This window comes from Apteryx mantelli, chromosome 8, assembly GCF_036417845.1.
Source record: "Apteryx mantelli isolate bAptMan1 chromosome 8, bAptMan1.hap1, whole genome shotgun sequence".
NCBI classification, from domain to species: Eukaryota; Metazoa; Chordata; class Aves; order Apterygiformes; family Apterygidae; genus Apteryx; species Apteryx mantelli.
The window spans coordinates 28,155,621-28,182,350 of record NC_089985.1 but is presented as its reverse complement, the minus strand read 5'-3'; positions in this window follow the sequence as shown (position 1 = coordinate 28,182,350).

Below are 26,730 nucleotides of genomic sequence, written 5' to 3'. Positions count from 1 at the left end.
AGTACTGTTATAAGACAAACACCTGCCACCACAATCTGAAGATATTTTAAAACATGCATGTGCCTGTCTTATAAATGCTCTTATACAGTAGTTCCAAAGACAGGCCACTCAGAATTTGGGTGCTTACAGCTTAGAGTGATATTAGGTCCACAATCATCCTTTCATCTGAAATCTTCAATACTACTTCAGCACCTCCATTGTGTTTTGAGACTCCAGCCTCTTTTGTGCTGAAGTTTAATTGCACTCCCAGTACCATGATTGCTCTCACATTTTATTATTATGCAAAATAAAAGAGACAAAGTAAAGCTAGTATTTCAAAAGAAACAAATGAATAACAGAAGACTGTGGTGTTTTTCTTATTTTTTTTGCATTCACTACGTGGATCATGCATTCTTCGAATGTGTTTTCTCACTGTAAATTCTATTTGAATTCTTCCTTATTTATTTATTTTTCAGTTCATTACAGTTCAAAAATACCTTGCCTTGAAATATGGATGTGCTGTAAAACTAATACTGAATGTGTTCTGTGTATGTATGTATGTTGCATGCATACAGGTGCATACATGTGTCCAAATTACAGTAACTTACATCAATAATTCCAAGGATTCCCATTTAAAATCTGAGTAGTTTGAATCAGAAACCTTTTTTCCTTAGCGTAAGAAACAGGAGTTCACTGAAACCTTTTTTACTCCATCCTTCCTTATTAAAAAAACAACTGTGCTACAAAGAACTGCAGAATTTTGGAACATATTATGGTTTAGAATAATACACCCATACCATCTGCAGCATTAAACTTTCATTCCCACTGGACAGAAAATTGTTTTTTCAGAGATTACAAACACTGAGAAGTAACAGTTTTATTTTTATCCTAGAAAACAAGATATATATATTTGCTTGAAGAGTGGAAAATCTTCACAGTCTGTCATTCCTTAATGTGTTGAATGACCCCATTGTAGTTATACTTAAAAAATATTATTCTTTACACAGTGGATAGAGGAACAATATTAGATTGAAACATTGTCTATTCAGAATTTCCCTTTATTTTAGGGGTGGGAAAGATTCATTGTCCAAATCCTAGATAATAGTCCAGAGGACATGCTTCAGGGAACACAGTGGGTTAGTAGACATGTATGCAATTCTCTGGTCACTGGTGTATAACTAAGTAGTCCAGAACTATAGCTTGTTTCAGTTTTGTCTTACAAACAAATGGTAGGCTGGGAATTGCAGCATATCCGGTATCTGTTGGAATTTTCAGAGAAACACTTTTCCCATGTTTTAAGTAACAATGGCAGATAAAGACTGTCAACTTAATGTCATGGTGGATTGGAGGTGCCTATTGTTCTGCTTTCAGACAGGCCTGGCTAGTCCAGCTGTGGAGCTGCTTAATCTCTGTATGATACAGCTTTGTTTTTCTCCATGATATAAACATATTATCATGTACAGACCTTGGCATCTGCCAGCTATAGGAGCAGCTCAGAGGCACCTTTATGTTTAATTTAGGCAAAAGCTAAAGATGTGTGAAAGGAGGAAGTTTTGTAGCCTCACACTTTCTGTAAACTTCAAAAATTATATTTTGCTTATTTGTAAAGATCATGATTCAGGTGCTAAGAACATTGTTTATGGATTACAGATGAGCATAAAGTACAAAGTAGCAGAGAAACAATATTAATATTTTAATTTATTTTATTTCCAAAATTTTAAAACTATATTAAAGTATGATCAAGCAAACTAAACTTCCTGAGCTAAAAAGAACTTGATTCATAGATCATTAGAATGCCATGAGAATTACCGAGCGAGTGAAGGAGAAGCTCCCGCAAAAACAGAGAAGAAAATAAAACTGTGGTGAATCTCATCTGTGTTTCACAAATGTTCCAGTGAGTGCTGACTGCACCTTAAACAAGTGAATCACAAAATAATACTAAGATATTCAGATATGATGACTAACAAATCCATGCAAGGTTACTCTTCAATTATGTTATGAAAAGTTATATGGCAGTTTCATTTTTACATTGGCCCACAGGCTAGAACTGTGAACCAGTTAAAAAGAAAAGTATTTTTAAAATAAAGTATTCTTGTGAAAGCCCTATAACTGAAACGGACAAGATTTGCACAACTCTAATTGCAATCATTGCACTGCAGGTTGCTGATTATTTTAGACCTGATTTGTATGAAACATACAGAAATTATGAATATATTGCCAACTGTGATTGATATAATAAATTGATTGATATAATAAAAGATTGCATCTGCTTCCATGAAGGAAATAGTATCTAGATAGCTTCTGAAATAACTCAATGTATTGCAAAAATATGCAAAATAAGATTAGAAAAGGAAAGTTCTTGTAAACTAACAAATATTTATACCATCTTATTCCAAACATTAAAATAGAAATGGACTTTTTATTTGCTTGACAGTCTCCCTAAGCATCTGTGGATGAGAGCTCACACCCTTACAATTGTACGACTCAGCGTTTTGAAAAGATCTGAGAAAGTGAGAGCCTGCAATTTTTCCTAGGTCTTCTCCAAATACAGACTTTTTTCTAGTCCTTTAGGCCCAACTATCTTTTTCTTAGTTCCAAAATCACAAAATGCCATGCCCTCTTTCTGGGTTTTAAAATCCTTTTCCTTTCATTCTTTCATTCATTGTTGGAGTTGTGTTGAATCTGATACTCCTGAGTTTGGTACTGCCTTATATAGACGTACTGCCTCAGATCCTGAATGAGTTTAGTCACATTAGCACAATGATCCCTCCAAGACAACTAAACCCTTCAGTAGGTTTGACCAGCCAACATCAAAGGTTGTCTGATAGGACTGTAAAGCTGCAGCCTTCTGCAGCTGCTTGTAGTTAATGCAAATCTGCAAAAATCTATAAAGCATTCCTTTTGTTTCAAGTATATTCTTTGGCTCAAGAATATTTTAATTTGTTAGTCTATGCTGGATCAGATAGACTTCATCTATATTGTATCTTAGAGATGGGCCAGAGGAAGATGTCTAAGATTGGACATGATCGTTGGCCCACCTTTTGTCATCTCTGTTTTAGGATGGAGAGGCCCCTCAATTACAAAGGCAGGTCAAACTCCAGTTGTCTACAAGGTCTATCTGCCTTTTCTGTACATGATGGAGGAAGTCTCTCAAAAGATTTGCAGTCAACTTGTCTGTCTGATGTTGGTCAGTCTGCCTGAGCAGCTGGAATAGCAGCAGGTGGAATAAGTGGGCTAAGTGAACCTGTATTTCATGTGTGTGCCCAGGCTTTCAGTTCCTGGCACTACAGAACTTACCTCTTACATTACACCAGTGATTTTGTCCAGAGCTTATGCAGGATGAATTTGAACTTCACTGTGTGTCTGGGTTCAAAAAAATCAGTATGAAAATGCCCACAGGCTTCTTCTCATCCTTGACCTTACCCAGCCAGCCACTTCATAGCTCAAGTACTTTCTTTAGAGCACAGAGAGCCTCTCCTTACGCACATTTCTTTTTTAATCAGGGAAAAGATAATTTATATATAGTTCTTTTTTTCCCAGAGTGGACTAGAAGAGAAAAGACTTCCAATTTCAGCCCTTAAAGAGGTAATAGAATAGATTTGCCATCAGTCAGTATGTATTCCCTGGAACTGCTCTGCCAACACTTAACATGTTCTCATCCAGTTTTTGCAAAATGTCAGAACTTTCTCTGTTCCAGTACGCCAGAACGTCTTCTGCTAATAAAAGAGGAAATTTTCAGTGGAAACCAACAGGACTGATAATCTTCCAGTATGAGTTCCAGAACACATTGCTTTCATCCCTGCAGAGTTGACACAATGACTTTCCTAACCTCTTTATAGAGTACAGATCCTTCAAATTTTATATTAGTTCTTATCTTCTGGAAACATGCCAATGGACAACACATTTAGAGCTAGACTCTAACAATATACAGACAATGCACGAGAACTTCTCAATGGCTATCCATGTTAGAAACCAGCTGTTTTTTTGCACAAGAAACATCTGTATGTGCCACAGTGCAAAGATCAATCACCACTACACTTCTCAAACGCTCTGTGAATTTAGTACTTCACACAGGAGTAGTTTTCCTAAAGGAAGGTAGGCTGTGGTCCTGCTTCTTCTCTACACTGATCCCAAGACCAAGTCAAACAAACTCCATCAGACCCCAGCTGAGTTGAGCTGACATGTGGAATTCCCAAACAGCCTTTAGAGGATAGTACATAGAGACATACTCAGCCATGCCCTCCTCCCAGGCCCTGGCAGGAATCCTGAGTCATTATGACTACAGGTAATTTCACTGCTTGCTAGCCCTTCAATATCCCCTCACTCAAAAACGATTTGTGATTTCTGAGGGAACGAACTACTTTTATTTATTTCAGTTGAGAAAACAACAAAAAAGAAAACTTAAAGAGTAGCATGAATCTTTTAATAGCATTGAAACTAGCAGTTATTTCCCCTGTATTGATTCAATTGGATCATTAAATTTCTTTTGTTAGGTTTAATAGAGAATGATTGAAAAATCAATGTATACATGCTTGAGATCATGGAAATGATGATACGTCAAAATGTCAGAGGGGCTGAAGGGGTAATGATAGAGTGCAGGAGAAAAGTCTCCCTTTGACTGCTGCACTTGAAAACTGAAAGGCTGAAAGTTTCTCACTAAACACTGTCTTTTACTTTTTGAAGTATTTGACATTCATTGTGACTCAATACACTTTTTTGTTAAAGAAAATATTCCCTGGAGAAATCACAGAAATGATTCTTCTACACCAAAATGAAAATGACAATATCTTAGTAACCGTTCTAAGCATATTTCAACTACACGTGAAATTACATATGGTAGTCATCTAATAAATTCAGTGATGAGAGAAAGAACTGGTGAAGTTTGTTTAGTGTTCTCTCACGTAGCGGTTGCTGTCAATGGCAGGTATTTCTACAATTTTAAGGTAAGTGAACATATTTTGTACTGTAGCTTTACAAAAAGAGATATGTGAATGTCAAAGTTCTAACAATTACAGAGATATATCTAACTCTTGAAACTCACAGAATGAGTTCAAGATTTTCTTTAAGACTACTCTGGGAAAACTGAAAAACTATCTAATAATAAATCACATGAATTAAGTATGTTTCACTCATATGCAGAGTATTTTAGATCTTTTTTTCTTTTGATTCTGGCTGGTTCTTTTTTTTGCTATGTATTTCAAGAAGATACTTAAAAATATTAGCAAAACATTTTCAGAAATTGTGTTTCTAATTTGTCAGAGCTTGGACTATGTTTGAACTTTTTAAGATCTCTTTTCTGACACCATCACAATTTTTGCTTCAGGAAGCTAGTGCCAGCTGCCATGGTTATGGATAACCCATTCTATGAAGGAGCTTCACGTGTACCCTTAAGGTAGTTTTCATTTCCTTTAATATGTCCAAAATGAAGAAAAAGTCAGATAAATGTCTGCCTATTGAAAATTCTTTCCTGGAGATTCATAAGCTGAGACTCTGCAGTTAACATTAAATATCATATTTTAAAAGAAAACACTGTGTACTTATAAATGTGCACACATGAAAGTATTTTTGAAGAGACTTACAAAATTTGAAAACCCAACAGCCTTATGTTGATTCTTAAGTTGGCAGCCATTTCACAGAATCACAGAATGGTTGAGGTTGGAAGGAACCTCAGGAGATCATCTAGTCCAACCCCCCTGCTCAAGCAGGGTCACCTAGAGCACATTGCACAGGATCATGTCCAGGCGGATTTTGAAAATCTCCAGAGAAGACTTCACAACCTCTGTGGGCAACCGGTTCCAGTGCTCTGTCACCCTAAATGCTCTGTCACCCATTTCCTCCAGCCTGTTGTCCAAACTATACTTTGAAATATTATTTCAAATACTGAATTTCAAATATTGAAATATTATTTATTGAAATAATAATTTCCCCCTACATGACCATACAACACATATATCTATAATTACAAAACACATTTCTTCCTATTATTATAACAGTTAGCAATTATTAATTTATCATCTTGTTGTACTTATGGTTTGCATTATGATAGCATTTAGGAGTTTCAGTCCTGCAGTCCTGACCTCAGACTCCACTATGATGTGAAGTAATGGAAAAATAAAAAATCGGTTTTGCTTTCAAGAGACAACAGGTTGATAACAGACAGAAGGGGCAAAGAAGATCTAATTTTCATCACCATTATAGGCTGTGGCTCCTGCAAGGTAGCAAACACGATGATAGCCAGGTGACTTTTCTTCACCGAGTATGATATTTACTGGAAAACAGAATTTCTGGGTTAACTTGAGTAAGTAGTTTCTGCCAAAAAAAATTTGGGTGAGGATAGAAAGTAACAGAACGGTTCAGTTTTACTTTTATAAAGTAAACCTTTTAAAACTTGTTTTGTAACAGCATTTCTTTGTTTAAAAGTTGAAATCAACTAAAAAACATCCCCAAAAGGAACCCAAAATAAAAAAACAAACTTTTTTTTGAAAAGAATAATTCCAGTTTAATTTTTTTTGTTGGTTTTTTTTTCACCCTTCTTGTTGGAAACTCCCTAAAAGTTTATTTCATATCAACCTTTCTTTATTTCTCCACAATTACAATGTTTGGCTCCCAAGCCAAAACTCCATCCTTCACTTAGTTCTACTGGTGATCGAAAATAGTTTTAAGGAAGGATCTACCATGCTATGTGAAATGGAAATGGTGTCGTCATGGGTGTTTACACAGTCCCCATCAACTGTGAGCAGCAACATGGCAAAACAGAAGGTGGGTTTTTTTTGAATTAGCAATTTTTTTGATAAAGGCTTACATTGCTGGCCAATAAGAGGAAGAAGATTGAAGCTTAATAGCTAATCATTAAGTGATAATTTGTACGTTAGGGACTGGCACAGTGATGAGCCAGAGTGGAAGAGCAATGCAGCTATATGCCTAGAACTACATTTCACGATGAACACAGACTTCACTAGTATAATGAAAAGGGAGTAGAGCCTCATTGTTGCCCATTGTAGATATGTGCCCAGAGCAGGCTGACAGTGAGCTGTGAAAGGTTTGGAAAAGCAAGATGAACGGATCGTGTCTGACAGAACAGAGAAAGAAGAACCACTGCAAGCATTCAAAGGAAGAAGTGATTGGCCAAAATAACAGATGATCCATTCCAGTGGTATTACAAACAGATATGAAAGGAATTAAAAAAATGTGTATTTTAGTAACTGAGATATAGAATGATGAGAACATGGATGAGAGTTTGTTTTTATCTATGGGGTAGATCCAGAGACCATGTATAAGAAATGCTGTGCAGAAAGGCTGCAAATTTTAGTATAGTCTGTACATGAGAATTGACAGAGAGATATACTATGAAAATGGGTAGTATTCAATTCAAGACAGAGAGCCTTTTGGAAAAAGAGAAGAGCAAAAATTAGATTCCAAACTGTGGGGCTGTGCTGGATTTAAATCTGTAGGTTCAGATCTTATTTATCTTTCTAAAATAGTTCTAGGATATTTTCAAGGAGTACGGCATCTGACTTCATTGATATCAGACTTTCACAAACAGTTTGGTTCTGTATTTATAAGTTTTTTCAATCTTCTTCAGAGGAGACAAAAAAATTCACACAGCTTTCAGTCTCAAAATAACTCATTATATTCCGTCAATATCAAAATAAGGCCTCATTCTAAATCTAACCTGGATTCACATCTGCGTGTGAATGTTTCTTCGTCCACTGCTAATTAAAATTCAGTCCTCTGATTGAGAATGATTCTCCCCTGTCAGTGAGCATAGTCAGAATCCCCATCTATTATCTCTGATTCTCTGATCAGAGAGAATAAGAGTTACAAACTCTGACTACAGAGTCATGGCTCTGACACTGAAGTTGTTGCAACTTGGACTATTTTAGTTCCGGAGGTGACTGATTCAGTCCCTGTTGTGACAACCATGGGGGCTAATAACATATTCTCTGGTTCATGACAGATTTAGTATGAAGGCATGATTAACTTTCTCAATAATGCTTTGATTTTTTTTTGCACCAGATCTGAATGTATGCATAATTATTTATTTTAGACTGCTGATAGACTTATAGAGACTGATCTTATCAGGTGCCTACCTGGAGCCATATATTTCCTACAGGCCTTCTTAGTGCAGCAATTTTATTTCCAGAAACACATTACCACGACCTGCTGCTTTGATAATCAGGGGTACCCATGCATCTGTACCATAGCTTGGAAATATTTTCTATAGTGCCAATGTCATAATTAGTCTCTTGGACAGTCATTATCTGATCTCTCTTAAATTGTCTCATAGAAAAATATCTACAGCACTGCAAGCTTCTCTTTTAAAGACATGTAACTGACAAATTCATAATACATGATCCTGCTCTTTTTATGTCCTTGGCAATTTTACCATGATTTCAATAAGAATAAGATCAGTACTTGAGGACTTATGTCTTGTTCCTGGACATTTAGGTATAAATCAAAATTTGATAGTAATTTCAGTGAGATACCAATTGTAACTTGCTTTAGATAAAACAGTTTAGACTGCTTTAAAAATGCAATCAAATGTCATCTAAATAAAGAGAATGAATGATGAAACCTTTGGGAACTAGGCATGATCAAAGGGTAAAATTACATTTGGTCCCTCTTAACCTGAGTGAATCTCTGTTATTTGGAAGTAGGCAACTTTCTGGACCTCATGCTGCTGTCAGCTATAGTAGAGCTAAATTTGACCATTTCAGTATACATCATGAATAAAAACCTCACAAAATATTAACTGAATTGTTTAAATAGATTTTCCATCTCTCCTTCAAGTATTAGAAAAATCTTCTTAATTTGGTGATTTTCTCACTAAGAAATGTCTCAAAACATTCTTAAAAGGTCCTTTGGGCTGCTGTCCAAAAAAACCTTGAAAAACACCTTCTATTTATCCTTCTTTAGTAATGAATCAGACCTGTGAGTTGTCATCATGTCTAAACATTTGCAACTTATCTCACATTTTACACTCAGCAGTAAGTCTTCACAAAAGACTCAAGAGCTCAAATCTTGGACTGGCATAATTGAATGCTACAGTCCTGATTTGATTACAGTTGGTGACAAAAAGAGAGAGAAAAAAAAAGGTTAGCTTTTAGTGTGCACTAAGTTAAGCAGTAGTTCAAATTCAAATAATCAAATGCTAATATGGTTCATTTACCAGGGGTTGTAATGGCACTAGGTTTCTTAAAAATCTTTTTAAAGATAGGCTTTATTGAGCTTAAAAGCGAGACTGTCTAATGTGAATTTGTTTGACCATGAGCTTCCTTTTGGGCAACAAGCTGCAAGTTGCCCAAAAAAGCAGAGTTCATAGCTACCCACATCTAATTCATACCGCTCTATGAAGCCCTAAGGTGACAATTATTTTTGAATTCCATAACAAATAGAGGCCTGATATGATAGCTAAAGCAGAATAGCTGTTTTTTTCCTCATTACAGCCTGAAGAAGACCTCATGGATGATAACAATATGTCACCTCTAATCTTATTTCCTATTCCTAGACTATATTTTCATCAAGCATTTTTTTTATTTTGCATTCTACAATCTGACACACCACTAGCTTTTTCCATAAAAAAAATGTGAGTGACTTTATCAGGGGCTACAATGATTGTATGGATTATGCTTCCATTCTGTGAAAGTGGTTAATTAATTTCTGGCTAATATTGCTGGGGTGGTGGTGGTAATAGATTTACTTAAATGTCAATGCATTTTCTGGGGGAAAAATGAATTTAGGGGATTCTCTGTAATACTTCTTGAAATTCAATTGACAGAACTAACCAAAGAAATTGAATGTATAGTTCTCTTTTGAAAGCTACAGTTGTGTATTGCATTTTAGTAACATAATTTTCAAAGGTATATAGAAAACAAAACTTGCTTGTAGTTTATTAAAGAACATTCTTGTGTAGTAATGCTGTCTCTGAAAAGATCCCTGGCTACTGGACAAGTTTAAGAGCTAATTTATATCAGTGCAATTTGAGTACACTTCATACAGGGGAATTATAACATTGCAAGTGAATATTTTATTTTAATCAAACATTCTCTGAACTGAATTGTCTGGACAAACAGTCAGACAGAGCTTAGATAGTCTTATAGCTGCTATGGAGAGCCCTTATGCATCTGCACTGTTCACAAGGCAAGTTGGACTTTTAATGGTCTGAGCTGCAGTCTAAAACAGACACTTGACCTGAAACTTGTACCCTCTGGGTCAATCCTGAATGTCTGCCAGATCTAACCAAACATGTAATGCTCTACTTTTCTTTTGAAATTCCATTATGACACTGCTGCATACCTTGACATAACATGATTCCTTAAACAGACCCTAAAAGAGCATGAACTTTCATTCACTCTTATAAGTAGAAGCAAAGAGAACAGAAAAGCTCTTAAATAACTAGTTTCTCCTTGATAGTTTCATTTTTAACATTGATAAAGTGTTCAGCATTTTACGAAGTATAATGGGAAGATAATCCTGGTCCTAAGTTCCTCGAAAGATAAAATAGGAAAGATAAGGAAGCTAGGAAAGAATTACTTCTTGAATTTTCATGTCAAGGTATTTGCAAACATTGCAGAAGTATCTCATCATGAAAAAGCAGTTGCAGAAACCTCTAAATTCATTACTGCTAGCACAAGCCATTTATAAATGAATAAATAGTATGGCTGTATAGATTTTTGTAAAGCCTCTAAACCTATCAGAGACCACATCCTCAGTTACAATAAATTGTCACAGCTCTGCAGGTTTGTGGCCCACTCACCAGAAACAGCTTGAAAAATAAACAAATAGAAGAAAGAAAAGCTGATGTAAAGTGATGTTCACTGACACGGCTCAAAGAAATCTGACTCAGCACTGTTACTTTAGAAAATTTGCAGGGTCTAACTTACGAATTTCAGAAATGGAGCTTTGGATTTCACTTCTCTTAGGACTGACTAAAATTGAGCTGAATTTCTTGAATGCTCATGCAAGCTTGTTTTTAATCCATGCATAAACACAATCATCCAAAACACCTTTTACAGGTCTATATTTCAGCCTGACTGTTTGCATGCTTATCCACAGCTAAATTGTGACTGGAACCTTATGTGTCCAGGAGCCACAAGGAATGAGAACCTGTACTTATTGTACCCAAGAGTACAGGCAGAAATTTGTTTCTTCCCAGTGTACTAGTTAGTACAGATAGCGCAGGACAACTACGAATGACTATTTCTTCCTCAATTCCCAGGTGAATACAAAACCAGAAGTCAACTGTGCCTCAGAGAAGTATCATCAGTGGGGGAAGAGGGTACTGTAACACATGCACCACTTATTTTTTAGGGCTATATGTAGAAGCATATCTAGTCTAACACCTTAAGCAAAGAAACTCACCAAACCAGTCACAATTTACTACAGGTAATGGATAAAGCAATTAATCAGTCGTAGTCGGTTCCTATAAATCCACAGAATTAAGGAATTTATAAAATTGTATTAAGCAACTACAAATAATGCATTCTGTTTAGGAAATATCAATCTCCTCATGGATATGATGGCTTAGAAAATGATGTGCTATGTATCCAGTAATTACATGATTCATTAAAAGAGATTCACTTAGAAACTGTTGACTCAGTTTACCTGTCAGTGAGGATTTCTGTCCAGACACGTTACAAGCAGAGGCTGGTGGAGAGAGACACAGACTACATACATACAGGGCTGACTTTTTTTAGTGAGTCACAACTGATTAGACTTACAGAGAACTGTGTCTCCTCAGATCATCCCGAGAGTATCACTACCCTTATTCAGCCGTTACAGAAGGGAGCTCTGGAAGCCTCAGTTTGGTCTTTAGCACTGCTTTGTTGGTAAGTGGTACTGCATTGAGTAGATATTTCCAAAGACAGTTGAACGGCTAAGCGGTACCCTGGGCTGTATACCAGCCAGCATTCATTGTGTCTGAGTGGAATTCGTGATAACGCTCTATAGTAAGCGGACATTATTTACTGCTAAATTTCAACGAAATTCCTGTGGTATCACATATTATATTCACATTAAAACCAAATGAGCTCATCATGATTAATGTTACTACAATGAATGCTGAAGGAATTAAAAACGATTATCCACTCATTGTAAAGGGTTGCTGATAATTAGGGCTATTACACAAAAAGGTACATTTTAAGCAATCACCATAGTTAATTCATTCAGCATTATATTATGCAGTGCTGATAACAATGAGTTCTCTTGGCACTCCTGTGGTTCTCACATGTGTGTCCATCAATAATCCATTGTACTGTACCTTCACTAGTTGAGCATCAAGTCACAAACACTTCAATAATGTGCTACCTGTTGCGAGCATTTATTACCCTTTCTTAAAGCTATTTTCTAACCATTAGCAAAACACAGCTATAGAACCCATTTTCAGGGTTGGAATTTGGTGCAAAAATAACCTGGATAAGTATTTTATTAAAAAAAAAGAGGGAGGATGCGTGCTTAAATATGTACAAGTACTTGTGTACATAAATGAACACATACACTTACAACCTGGAAGAAGTTAAACCAACTGAATGACTGCTTAGCCCTTTAATATTTTGTCCTTTGCCTTGTGGATTCCCTCCAGTGTTTGTTCTCACCATTTGTTGCTACCTTTTTTCTAATGTTTTGATTGTAAGCAAGGCAGGACTCATGTTTTGTATTGGCTGTGAACAGATCATTCAGAAATATCAATACTAATAATCAAGAACTCCAGTGTGGTAACAGTGTTTGTTTAAATTTCGCGTAATCCTTGACATGACATGGATACCTGATTTTAGTTTTGCCAGTACATCTTTGTTGTACCTGATCATCCGAGCCAAATTCAAAATCTGATCATAAGTATTATGTTAGTTACTGACTTAGGTGTACTCATACTATTTTAACAAACAGCAAATCATTTATTTGGTAGTATTCATCCCATGGTAACTGTACATATTAAAGAAGGACGACCCCTTTGGTGGGCTTAGCATTCAGTTGGTTGCTATTAGTGTTCAACTGATTAGTTGTTTTTTATTGTTGCTAATAGTGAGCTCACATTACTTAACCTTTCCTAAAAATAAATAGAACCTTGCAAATAATGTAAAAACAGATATTTTCATCAATATTTGGATTTAATAAGGTATTTAAAGATATGTGTAGCTTAAGCACAAGTTCTCCCAAAGATAGAGACTATTGTTATGTTAAAATTTAGGCATATGCTTAATCTTGTTGCTGAATCAGGGTTTTAGGAGTTACTCAGACAAAACTTGTGATACATTCAAAACCCCTTTCTTTTCTTATAGACTGCAGGATTTGCCCTTTAGGTAGGACTCCTTTGTTATTTACTAGAAGTATAAATCACTTTTACAAATGTCCTTTCACTTGCATCACTGTCATATATTTCTCTCTTCCTTTGTATTTTTGACAGTTTTAACTTGCATAAAGCATCTAGAAATCATGTTTTCAACAAATGTATTCACCTGTGGATGATAAAATGAAAAAGGTGGAGGCTAATAGTATTGAATTATAGGGTGGCAATTCAAAGCTAAAAAAAGAAAGTCTTGAGATCTGCTGAGTGCCATCCCATTAAAATGTCTATTTTCAATAACTGATGAGAAGTGCAATGTTGGCATTTGGTTTTGCTCTTTTACTCAGTGATGTTGACAAAGACTACACCTTCTTGGTACTGAGTGTAGAACACCTATTTTTGCGAACTAGCTTATATATTCGGAATGATAGTTCCCGGTGAAAGAACATGAATTTCAGCGTAGCATTAAATGGACTTTTCATATCTTCTCAGCAATGAACATAGCAGTATTTATTGTTGATGGAAACGCTCCATTTACTCTCATTGCAAACAATGTAGCGGTTTTCTCTCAGTGGAGGAAAATGAAGTTTAACTATAATCTTAAACTATACCTTTTTCTCTCAAAATCATCCTTATTATTATAAAACAAAATACTGAAAACTCAAGGAGAGACAAGTAGGTCCCGTGCTAGTGCAGTTTGATATTTCTCACTCAGATATGTTTATTTTATCTATGCAGTCACATGCTACTCAAGCAGAGTCAAAATATTGAAAGAATTTTTTGCCTCTGAAAGAGTTTTTTGCCTAAACTTCAGATTTTAAGTAAATTCTCAATTTAAAAATCATGGATTAGACTCCAAATTTTTCTAATTCAATTTTTCCACTGAAGCCAGGTACAGGTCTTACAAAAGCAAGGACAGGTTTTAAGTTCAGGGTTTGGCAGAAAAGACTTGTTCATTCTTTGGTCTTCTGTGTATACTGGTATTAAAATAAAAGCAGAATCCTAAAGAACTCCACCATTTCCCACACTGCTTGCCCAATAAGCTTTCTGAAGGCATCACAAGGGTGCAGGCAGCCTCTTGTTCAGTACTATCAGTGCTACTATAGCCATCACCTCAGTACTTATTTGCATTTTTCTTCAGTCTTAATGTCTCATCTGACGTTTGTGGAAATCAATGGATTCAATGGCTTAAAGGGGATGTCATTTTCTGAGCCCCAGAGCTCTTCAAAATGCAGTGTTGAAGCTGGGAAGGAGTGAAGGTTGTTTTTTTGAAGAACTTTGGTTTTCACTTTGTTAAGATGATCTATAAGGGAAAGGAGATATTGGCCAGTTCTGTAGCCTGAGTTACTGATATGCTACATTATGCTGAGGACCCCCATACCCTACTTAAGTAATACAAAGATGCCTTATAATTATTACAGTTAGGTCAGAGCAAGGTAAAGGGATCTGCTTAGTGTAAATAAAAGTTGCATGTTTTATATTAAATACTTTTCTAGACTGCTGTAATTAAACAGGAACAATATTCTTGTATAGCAATAATTAAAATCAGGCCATTTATAAATACGTACTTGCAACATGCCTAATCTGGGGAAATACTACAGTTTCCTCGTTAACAATATTTTATCATTATGTACTTAAAGGTCCAGATCTTTATTTTTTGCTTAGTACATTGTTTTCAAGCTGAATTCATGCCAGTCTTGTAGATTTCAAGTGAAGATATTTTTGAGGCATTTGAGTGCAAATTAAGTGCCTGCAAAATGACAGCAAATGAGAACACTACTTCATCCTGCTTCAATAAATTTATAAATGGGTGAATACAAATTTTGCCAACATTTACATATACATACCCATGAAAGCACACACAGTCGCCTTCAGTGTAAGAATATGCATGAGCAATTTCAACGCAAAGAGTAATTTATTCTGGAAAATAACAAATACTCAAAATGAAAAGCTCTGAACAAAAACATTTCACCTCCAAATAGAGGGGCCCTATGTGTTGACCATTTATTCAGCACCAATCATTTGTGCAAGTCTAATTTCTATCTGGACTATAGGTTTTCAGTAATGGATATTGAAACAATGCCACCCACTACTACAGAGTTGTAATATCCTGCTATACTTTGTGAAGCAGCTCTTGTCTCACAGAAAACTTTGAAAAGTAATCTCTTTAGAAACAAATCCCTTTGCATATAATGTTTTCTTCTTCTTCATAACTAAAGACATTTGCATGAGAACAAGGTCTTTGTTTTACAAGAATTCAGCTACTCCCACTGTTTACTCCCCACTTGAAGTCATAATCCTCTCTTTCTGACATCATGGTTGGGTACAGTGAAAATGGCTATTACTGAGAAAGCAGAGGGATTAACTGCAGTCCTGCTGACTCTGGGAAGTAGAGGAAAAGAAGATGTAACTTCAAGTAGGTATGATATTTCACTTGCTAGCATTTCTGCATGGCTTTTGCTTTGACAACATTGTCTTTGACTGCATTATTTTCAGCCTCCTTTAAATGAAAGGCTTTTGTATGTGCACATGGGCAGGGAGCTATGGAAGTTATGTGTAAGGAAAACCAGGTGTTCACAACTCTCTCCTCATTGTTTATTAAAATAAATAAATATATATACACAATTTGCTCATTTTTCACCCAAGGCAAAATGAGACAGAAAAGAACAGACAAAGAGAACACAGATCAAGTATTGAACATAGTGATGAATTTTGCTGTAATTTTGGATGTCACCCAAGTATTGATGAAGGATCATCTAAACTAGAGCTGACCAACATTTTCATGGCAATTATCTGATTAGTGTTGTCCTTTTAATTCTCTTTTTAAAGTAGGTTTTTTTCAAGCTTACAAATGTTTCAAATCAGTTCCAACATTTCATAAAGATGTGCCATCCATTATGACAATAAAACTTAGCAAATAGTGAAAATTCTTGCTTACAAACGAACATTCTTGCTTATTTGGAAACACAGATATCCATTCAGTATGCTCGTATTACCCAAAACACATTTATGGGACTATAGCTGAATGCAAGATGCCAGCATACACTATATATCCATTAAGCTCTAATTTGGCCTATTTTGAGCTTTTTAGCAAGTCACATATTACATATTTCTGCCCATGGTTGGCTTCTGCTGACAGCACATATAATGTGACCAGCATAAGACTCAAAGAGATGCCCAAGATATCCTATCCGGTCTGCCATTTCAGGCAATAACACAATTTAATTCCATTTGTAAATGTTCCACGTTCCATCTGAAATGTAGGTATTTGTCCTTTACTATTCCCAGTAAAAAAATGATCCAAAAGGAGGTGGTTATAGGCCTTCTAATTTGTGTGGGTGTTGTTGTTGTTGTTGTTTTTTGTGCTAGCACTGTCATTTAGTGGAAATAGCTCCTTTCCTACCATTTACCCCTCTAGTATACTCATTGAGAGCAATTGCACTGCAGATGTCCCATTCCTTTTAGGAAGCAGGGTATGATCCTGTGGGTCAGTACGTCACCTGCAGAGTACTGCAGTGCCGCTGAGCAGATGCTTTTTGAATTCACTCCAGAACTGGAACCAGTGCAGACACATAGTGCTGTACCTGCTTTAATGAATCCTTTTGAGGGGCAGGCTACCTAGCTAAGGTAAAATACCATGCTATATTGCTTTTGTAAATCAGAGTTGTTAGCCCTGGGTGGAACTGCATCATGATGTATAAAAGTAACAGCTTGGCTGGAGGTAGACTGAGACTCTGTCCATTTACAGGGTAGACATGCCCATCAATCTCCTCTCATGGGTTCTCTCTCCCCTGGCAACTATTACTTCTTCTTTATGCCTGTTTTAGTTTAAATTCATGTTTCTTCACTGATATTATGAATACCTTTAGAACACCATGAATAAGTGTTTTGTGCATAGGCATGTATTTGTTTGGTAGAAATAGCTTTCTTGATGAGTCCTATAATCATACCTGTCTTTTTCACAGCCACATCACTTTGGTAGCTCACAGTTGTCATACGATGAACTAATCTGCTCGTACCTTTCTCCTTGTGATCATCAGGTATTCAAAATTCAAATTAGTATTGTTGAACACTGACTTTGGTTTTGAAAGGCTGAATACTAGGACCCGTCATAAATGAAGACACAATTTTGGCAAATATGATAAAGGAAGTCTCAAAGAAGAGAAACTGCAAAAATATTTGGTAGCTAATGTTACTATAAATTGAACTTGAAAAAGAATTATAAAATGCCCTAAGGTGCAGGAACAGAATCACACTGTTCTTGCATGCAACAACTGATGATTCTTATTAGGAGAAAATGAGGAGTAAGGAACTGGAAAGGGAATCAACATTCCTGGCACAGTTGATAGGAAACCCCTGTATTTACCTGCTCCGTTGCTGCTTACTGAAATCATTAGATATGGGTGCTTTTTCAGGGAGGTCTGTGGTATTTGTCAAGTCTCACATCATCAATCAGTGACAAATTTTTCAAAAATCCTTAATCCAGGTCTCCCATGTTAATTCTAATAATTTTGCGAGGACTGCCAAAAATTACTTATTGTTCTGTTAATCGTTACTAAAAGGAACAGAGGACTGCCTTGAGTTTCTTCATGAAAAACATACTAATTAGAAATGTCTGAATACATGCAAGTCCTCAGAGATTAATTTATTCATCATAATCAGTTAATCACTTTTCCTTTACATAATTAGACAGCTCCTGATGGAGAGGAAGACCCCTTAGTTTTCTTGGAAAGAAGAAGACTACTGTAAGCTGACATTAGCAGAATCAGGGAGCTTAGAGTTCAGCCTGCCTATCATTATTTTTCCTTCCAGTGCATACAGATTAGTGCAGGTGGGATTTTTTGCCCATTCACCACAAATGAAATCTGAAATCAGAAACATTTTTTAAAACTGTATTTTGTAAAGCTGCATCAGAAGAGTTTTTTTCTACAATCTTGCCCTTCAGCTGTCTACTGAGACAATGTCAGAGTAGACTCAAAGATTGCTGAAGAAACTGGTAAAGTTTTAGTATTGACATGCCCAAACAGAAAAGTGCTCACTTTGCATGTAGAGTAGTACAGAGACAGTCCAAATATTTAACCCCCTTGCATATTTCAAAAGCCAAGCTTTTTTTATCCTCACATGACATTTTTATCTGCCCTTCAAAAGGATGGCAAAAGAGTCACCATCTTTTACCCAAGTGGATCACTTTTTAGATCCCCCCTGACAATCCCTCTAAAGAACAGTCTTGAATCACACATATGGATTTACTAACAATAAAGAGAGATAATAAGGCAGCTGCCCCATTAACATTGTCTATTGGAGAATTAATTCTGTGTCTTCTGAGGGGGAAAAATCCCAAAAATGAAAATACCCAAGGAGCCTGTGTGTGGGTGCCAAGTGCTGTGGATTTTAATGCCCTGTGTTCCATATTGACATGTATAACTATACTGACCTATTAAAAGCCACTGGGTATAAACAGAAACTCTAGAAATTAGTGCCCCTTTAATTTTCTGCTTTCCTAACTGCCCAGTTAGACTGTAGAATATTCCCAGAGAAACATTCTTCCCCTCCCTTTTGTGTGTCTGTAGAGCTGAGATCTTCTCTGGTATTCATGTTTTAAAAGATAACTACTACAGTATGCCTTAGTTCTGTCAACCACTGAAATAAACTGCAAGATAAAGCAGATGCAGCGTAAAGGTGACAGATGTGTACCACAGATACTTGTTTAAATTCAGATTTTATCCAAAAATGATAGGTTATTTCCAGTAACTGAGAAACTATCTAACATCTTCTAAATTATTCTGCATTAATTATAACCACAAAAGACTTAGTTTAGAATATAGTATCTTGCTTATTAGACTGGCTTGAGAATGGCATATCAAGGGCAATGTCTGTGGCCTAATAAAACTCTTTTTGCCCCAGCTTATCTTTCTTTCTTTCCTTGAGAGAACGCTCAATGAAAGATGGGGAAGTGAGTTCTCAGGAAAAAAAATCAAATATTGCTTTGGTGACTTTGCAAATGGCATCAGTTAATGGTCGTCATTTTCTAAACATTTCTAACACTTGAGCTTGAAGAATGGAAAAGGTATTGCATGCATACATATCAGGTCTGATAATAGTCTGTCTAAAATTGTATAAGCAGAAGATGACAGAATTTTGTACTTAGCAGTCTCTAAGTGACTACTTAGGTGAAGAATGAAAATTTTTTAAGGCTAATGTTTGAAACATCTGGAAATTTCCTGAAGGTTTAGGTGTTTTTCAAGTTTCGGTGATTCATGTCAATTGTGTTACATGTTTTAAAGTAAAAATACAGTATAAGATGTTATGATAAAAAAGAAATTCTCTACACATATTTTTGAATTTATTTTCCTACTAGATTCAAATAAAATTAAATATTTTTCTGTATTTTCTAGTTACAGCTGTAGCTTTTATAGAGATATACTATCTCTATCAAAACAGGACAGAGCCAGTAAAAGTCAACCAGTCTCACTCTTTCAAAGATGGCTGCTTGCGTCAACTGAATGTCTACGGTGTTTGGGGACCACAGAGCTCTCAAAACCTATTTATAACAGAAAAAGCAAAGGAAGAAAAGAGGCTCTTCTTAATCACTAAAATATCCATGTTCAGAAAGCTTCCATGAATGTGTCAAAGCAGCCTATCTTTATAACATACCTGTTTTGTAAAGCACTGGGAAACAATTCAGATCAAATAGCTGTCATTGTTGAAATGATAGCAAGTATGCAGTTAAAGAAAATGGCTCCAGTAGCTTTGCTATCTACTGTGTTTCACTTAGAACATGTGATATTACACCAACTTTCCTTTTGGACAGTAAAAGTGATGGAAAAAATGCAGAAAAAAGCAGATGTAGAGAATATATGTATTAGTCAGAGCGCAGTTAAACTGATGGCCATATAAATCTTTAAAACAATCTGGAAAAGTTTGATAAACTTATAAATATATAAAGAAATAATTCAAACAATTTTCTTCTTTGGTTTGATCGTCTTTACTTTTTCACTGATGAACCAATAATCTCACACAATTTTAGTAAAACCATTTAGCAAGGTAGGTAAATTACTTGGATTAACTGAAAAACAGATGAGAATGCTTGTCCCAGATGCACACCAATCCCATTAAAAACAACAAAAGTTTGGCTATTTCCCCTTTCTGCCTTTATTTTAATTTTTCGTATTTCCTGGTTCTTATCAAAGCCACTGCACTGAATAGCTGTCCTTGTCATTCAGTATTTCCATTTGTAAAAGTAAGAGTTTCTGATTATTCAGATAAGATTAGATATATATCCAAGTAATTGTGCAGTCATTCAAGCCAAACAAAAGTCAGTGCATTTGGAGTTTTGTGATATTGAGGATGACCTAGAAATGAAAGCTTTGTGTGTCTATGGGCAGTAAAAGTCTTTTGACCTACAGGATTTTTGTTTTGTTTGAACCTTTTTAATGGTGTGAGTCAGTTCATGCAACATTTGATCTGTTCTAAATTCCCATTTTACTGCCTTTCCAAATAAGAACCCACAGTGCAAAGGTACAAGGTTATCATAATATTCCTGAGGAAAGAATAAACAATTTTCTGAATAATCTAAAGAGCCCCCCCTCCCCATCCTTTAAATCTGCTGATCTTTTTAGTGGCTTGTTTTAAATTAAAATATTTCATTCACTTCTGCTCTCCGGTATTGTCATCAGGAATGCTAAAAACAAAATGAAACTATTTTCTATGCTTGGTTGGAGACAAGTGTCTAACTAAAACTGACATAAATATTAATTTATTAACCTACCATATATTGCCTGTATCTTGCTAATACTTTCTCTTTATAAGTGAGGGCTTTACTGTTTTTATTATACAATTTGTCTAACACAAATAAAATTCCCGATAAAGAGGATTTGGATAATGAAAGGCAGTGGGAAAAAAAATTTTAAATTGGCTCTTGAAAATGGTTTTTAGTATATTTCATATCTAGTTTATAGATTTCCTTTTTAAGATGCTCCACAAAGCACCCTGAGCACATATAATTCTGGAGGAAACTGTATGTTGTTCTGAAGCTATATTAGCAGAGCTATTGGAGAAGTCTTCAGATTGAGCAGTGACTGGCACTTGCTCACAAAATAGTTCTCATGACCCCCAGTGTGAGGTGCGAGAGATCTGAGCTTTCTTTCACCTCAACAATAGTGTTGTTACCCAACCAATGTGCAAATGGATAAGAAACTTCCCATTCATTTGAAGAACTTTTTTTGCATCATTTCAGGAAATGCTTGAACTTTTTGCCTTTGTTTGAAATGGGATATACTCTGTATCTGCCACTACTTTGAGAATCTATTCATTTTTCTGCACCTCTGCTATCGTAAGCACCATCCTTCTGATTATGCAGGAGATTCCTTACCATTGTCATTTTAAAGATAACTCTCATAAACTGGGGGAAGGAAGAGTCATTGTAGCATAGAGAGTAAGGGACCAGAACAGACAGATACAGCATCTTATTTTTCTTTATTATGAGAAAACTCACAGAAGGGGGGATAAGAGGAAAAAATCTCACGCATGTTGAATAACCAGTGGGATGGCTTTGGGGAGGTCAAGACAAACATTCAGTTATATGAAAATAAACCCCCATAGAGATGCACTGAGATGATTTGATATCTGAAGAGGGGTTTTGGCATAGGAAAATGCAGATTATCATAACCTTTTCATGAACATAATACATTTTGATGAAGTTTTCTTTGGCTCAAAGATGGAATTTCTGGTTAAAACTCCAGAGAAACACACCCCGAATATCCAGTAAACCATATGGTACATCCCTGGGGCAATTACATTCAAGATTTTGCTCTACCTGATTTAGAATGGGGACTTGAGTCTGCCAAAAAAGCACACTTGATCTCACCTAGAGGACTTGTTTTACCTGTGATAAATAATTACTGTCAGATAAAGTTCACAGCCTAATAGTTAGCTAAGACCCTGTATCAGGTGGATAGGTAACTTCAAACCAGGTGTTCACCTGACACTTCTCATCACTTTAATTATGCCTAAGTCTTTTATGCCCTCCCTCTCAAACCTTTCTGGTAATTTTAGTGTATTTTTTGAATATTTTTCTTTAACTTTTTACCTACGTAAAAACCTTGAAATTTTGAGTGAATAGAAGTTTCTATTCTTTTTCCAGCCTATCTTGTGAATAGGTCCTGGCTCCACACTCCCTTCTGTCCATAAATGCTATCTGCACTGACAGCCGTGCAAAGAAGCATATACAAAAATGCATTATTTGAAGAAGAATTTTTACTCTGAAGGGCAGAAGTACATTCTAGGCATGCAGCATACTTAAGCTTGGGATTTCTCATCTGGATCACCCACTCTGTCCCCTTCTCCTTTTGGGTCCCCTTAGGCAAGTCATTTCCTATCTCTGTTACCTCTTTTTCCCTTTTAACCTATGCATTTACTGTATGCTTTTCAGAGCAAGGACTGCCCCTTATTATTTGTATCAATATTGACTAGCATAATAAGGCCCACTGCTGGTTAGGGCCTTCCAGTGCTAACATAATACAAAAAATAATTGCTGCAAAGCACTAGGAACTAGCATGTCAGTGATTCCAGTTATTATGACAGTCTTCACCTAGTTCCAATTATAATATATTTAAATATACTAATTCAGATAATTCTACTACTACATTATATAATTCAATGCCTTTTGAAAGAACATGTTTTTGAAATACCAGAAATGTATACCTGCAGTAGAAATAGTATGTATTTACTATATAATACTGTTACAATTTTTACTATATTTGTCTTCATGCACATTTGAGTATTTGACGCATGGGTATATACAGTTATATACACATATTTAGGAAGTCAGACAGCTAAGCTGATGCCCAAATTTCATGATAACATCTATCATCATGACTTAGAAGAAATATCAGAATAGCAGGGAGCAATAAGTGTATTGTTCTTGTCTTCTTGCAGAAACAGAAGGAGAATATGCAGTAGTTAAACTGGAAAGAAAAGAAGAGCTTTGTATTTTGGAAACAGGAAACTGTGATGAAATAGAACAGATCTGACTCACTGTTTTATTCGCTAGCTAATATATTACTGTGTAGGAAAACCTCTAGCATAAAATAATCTGAAATAATCTGTAGAACTAGAAATTATCTTCATTCTTTTCACCTTTATTTTGTCTGTATATTTTAACAAGAAACCTACCTTTTGCTGTGATCACTTTGTACTATGAAATTTCTGGGCAGCGCTATAAACTCTGAATACAAAGGCTAAAACAGAAGCTTTGCAAGGCAACACCAAGTGGAGGTGTACATATTAAAAACAGTCATATACATGCTTTATAAACATTCCATTTTTAATTCAGTGTAATATTAGTAATTTTAAATCTCTCCTAAGTTGAAAATGCCAGTGAAGTTCAGCAACTGGTAATATATGTGGCAGTTTTGTTGAATTATTTTCCTCAGTGGACCAATCTGACTGCAACCCAAACTTCAGATTTCACTTGACTGGAGTCTAAGTCTCCTTGGGAAAGCTCAGCATTAAAATATCTTAAGATGGTCAGCTGTTTTTGAGATCATTACATTTACAGTAAGGTTTCTGGTTCTTGTTTAAAATACTAGATTTTGTATTGCCTGGCTATTTATTGAAAACCATATAAAAACTCTCCTTGGCTTTAACAGGCAATGGCCCACAAAGTCTGTTAACATGAATTAAGGCAGTTCATTTAGAGTGCTGTTTATGGTAAATGATTTTATGATAAACCACAGGTCAAAACTACGCAGATTTCCCTTAGGTCATGGTATGGTTTTGGATTAGTGGATCAGGTCTGAAAGCAATCCAGCAGTCAGTATATTGTGTCAAATACCTGAGCCTCCATTGAAATACTCAGCATTTTTCAACTGATATTCAGTATTTCATGGAAGAAGCTCTTTAGTTTGAAAACTCTTTTCAGGTTCCCTCGAGTTGAGGTGAAAATCAGCAGAAGTTACCACTAGACTTGAGTTTGTGAAACTGAGAGTTTATTCTATCCTCATCCAGAAACAAGCTTTCCAGTCGCCAGCTTGTCCCTGGTCAACATTAATGTTATTTGCCAGAGGCAGGAAGGAGGCTCTTGGCACTAAAAAACTCATGAAGCAAACATTCTATAAATACAAGTATTAAATGAAATGCTACCTAAGAAATTGCAGCACAAAATAATTTCTTTTTTCAGTTTAATATATAAACTGATGGACTAAAAAACTGAAGCCAGACTACTATTTCCTGGATGAATGCTATTCATCACTGGTCCACAGAGTCATACTTCCTTATTTTTCTTCTGTCCTTCTAGCCCCATTCTTTTTGCAATCCTTTCTAAAGAGTGGACAAGTTTAAACAAGAGGAATGGAGAGTAGCTGCTAACCTCAATTACATTTTAGTGGTTTTATGAACAGCTAAAAAGAGGCAAGACCAGATATGCAAGTTGGATATTCTCATGCTGTGGAAGGCAGTGAAACAGGACACTTTCTTCATGATCACTGTAATCATTTGGCTACTACACATGTTGCAACCATTACCACTGTCCTATTTTCTTCTACCAGTCCTTTAAAATGAAAATAATGGAACTAAGTAATGGTAGAAACAAAGTAATCAGGAGAGAGTGGTGGATATCTAGAAATGAAATATCCAAAAAGGAGGCAGAAGTAGTGACTGACCCTATGTATCAGCCTGCTCTCAGCAACTTCCCTCTCAGTAGGATAGTGATTTTGATTCTCTCTTTACCTCTCTCTCCCTACTTTTTATGGATGTTTGTCTAGAAAGGAATTTCTTTTATTTTAACTTATGGTCAGGTACCTACTTTCTCAGTATCCTAGCTTTTCTTCAGATGTAGGCATCAGTCACTTAACTAAGGTCACATGTCAAACTAGTGGCAGAACCAGAAATAACTTCAGATTTCTGGAAAACAGTGCCCTGCTCTAAGTTTTACACTATGGATCCGGAGATAAATGTATTATAAACCATTATCTGCTTCAACAGCAAAGATATTGTAGATATTTTTCCTCTTCACTCCTGTTCTTGGTGTTCATTGCAGAAATACAGATGGAGCAAATGCATTTTCTTCTTTTCCTCTTTGGAATAATAATTATACACTGTCACTTTCCCTTCCTGCATGTTATGGTAGGTCTAGCCTTTTTACTTTGACACTACATCTTATATTTGTCTGTCTGTAAAAGCCTAGCATTCCTATTGCTAGTTTAGATTTCAATTAACATTCTCAAACAGAACTAAAAATAGCAGCTGTCATGTTATATTCTTTTCCACCAGGAACTAAATGTCCTCCACTGTCTCTAAACCATAGTTTGTAGGACAAATAATCACATACCTTATTTCTCACTGAAAGAACAGGCACAGTGCTTTGCTCTTTCCTCCATTCTGTACTTGGCATTGGTATTTTTTTGCAGCTTTTTTGTACAAGACTGTGTGACTGATATGATAATAATATACTTCTATAGATCTGAAAGTTTACATTTCTACCTAGGATCTCAAAGTACTTAACCCAAAGTAGTTATGAGCTTCTGTCTCTGTGAAATTCTAACAGAAATTAAGCTCCCAGGAACAGATTTCTCTTTAGGTGTAATTATGTTGCATTTTCATAAGAGAAAAATGAATCTAAGATCATGACTATGGGGTTATTATTGTCCATTCTGGCTCAGTGACAAATCTTTTATGTGTAGTTAAAACAAGTGCCTTTTAACATTTTGTCACACTGATGATCTTGTCTCATAGAAGAAAATAGGCTCAGCAGTCTTTACCTTTATTATGCAAGGAGAATGAAAAGATGCAGTTGAAAAAGAAACAGATGCTTTTTTAAAACTACTGTACTTTGTTCATTGAATAATCTACAAATCACAGTCTCTGTTAATTTATTTGTGCCAAGAGTTCATTTCTTTCTAAGGTTGTAAAAGTTAAGTCTGCCAATTTGCAAGAAGCACAACAGAATGTCCCCCTTTTTTTTCTTTTGGTTCAAAGTCAAAATGGAAGCAATATATTTATCTGAAACATTTCACTTGGAAACAAATAAAAAAAGACATATTCAATAGCTTTCAAGAGATTTGGATGATTCATTTGTATCCAACCTTTCTTAACCTCTATGAGAATTTAATGGATTATTTGAATGGCTTAAAGAATATTTTACTTGGTATTTTATCTTTCCATATAAATATTCTGTGGAAAACAACCCTAAACCATAGAATCATATTTGTGATGTTCCGCTGGAGCGCTGGAAACACAGAATGATGATGCTCTCTCTGATTTTATTATCACTGTCTGAAAGGTGATAACAGGTCAAAGGTTTGTTGTAATGACATGTTTGAGTTGGCCTGGAAATATCTAAATATAGGCTGAAAACCTAAAAGAGTTTTAAACAACTGCAGCATTTTGAATTTGAAAAGACCTCTGGCTTTGAAGAACAGTTCTGTACATTTTTTATGACTGCAGAAAGGAAGGTTATCTTAAACTATGAA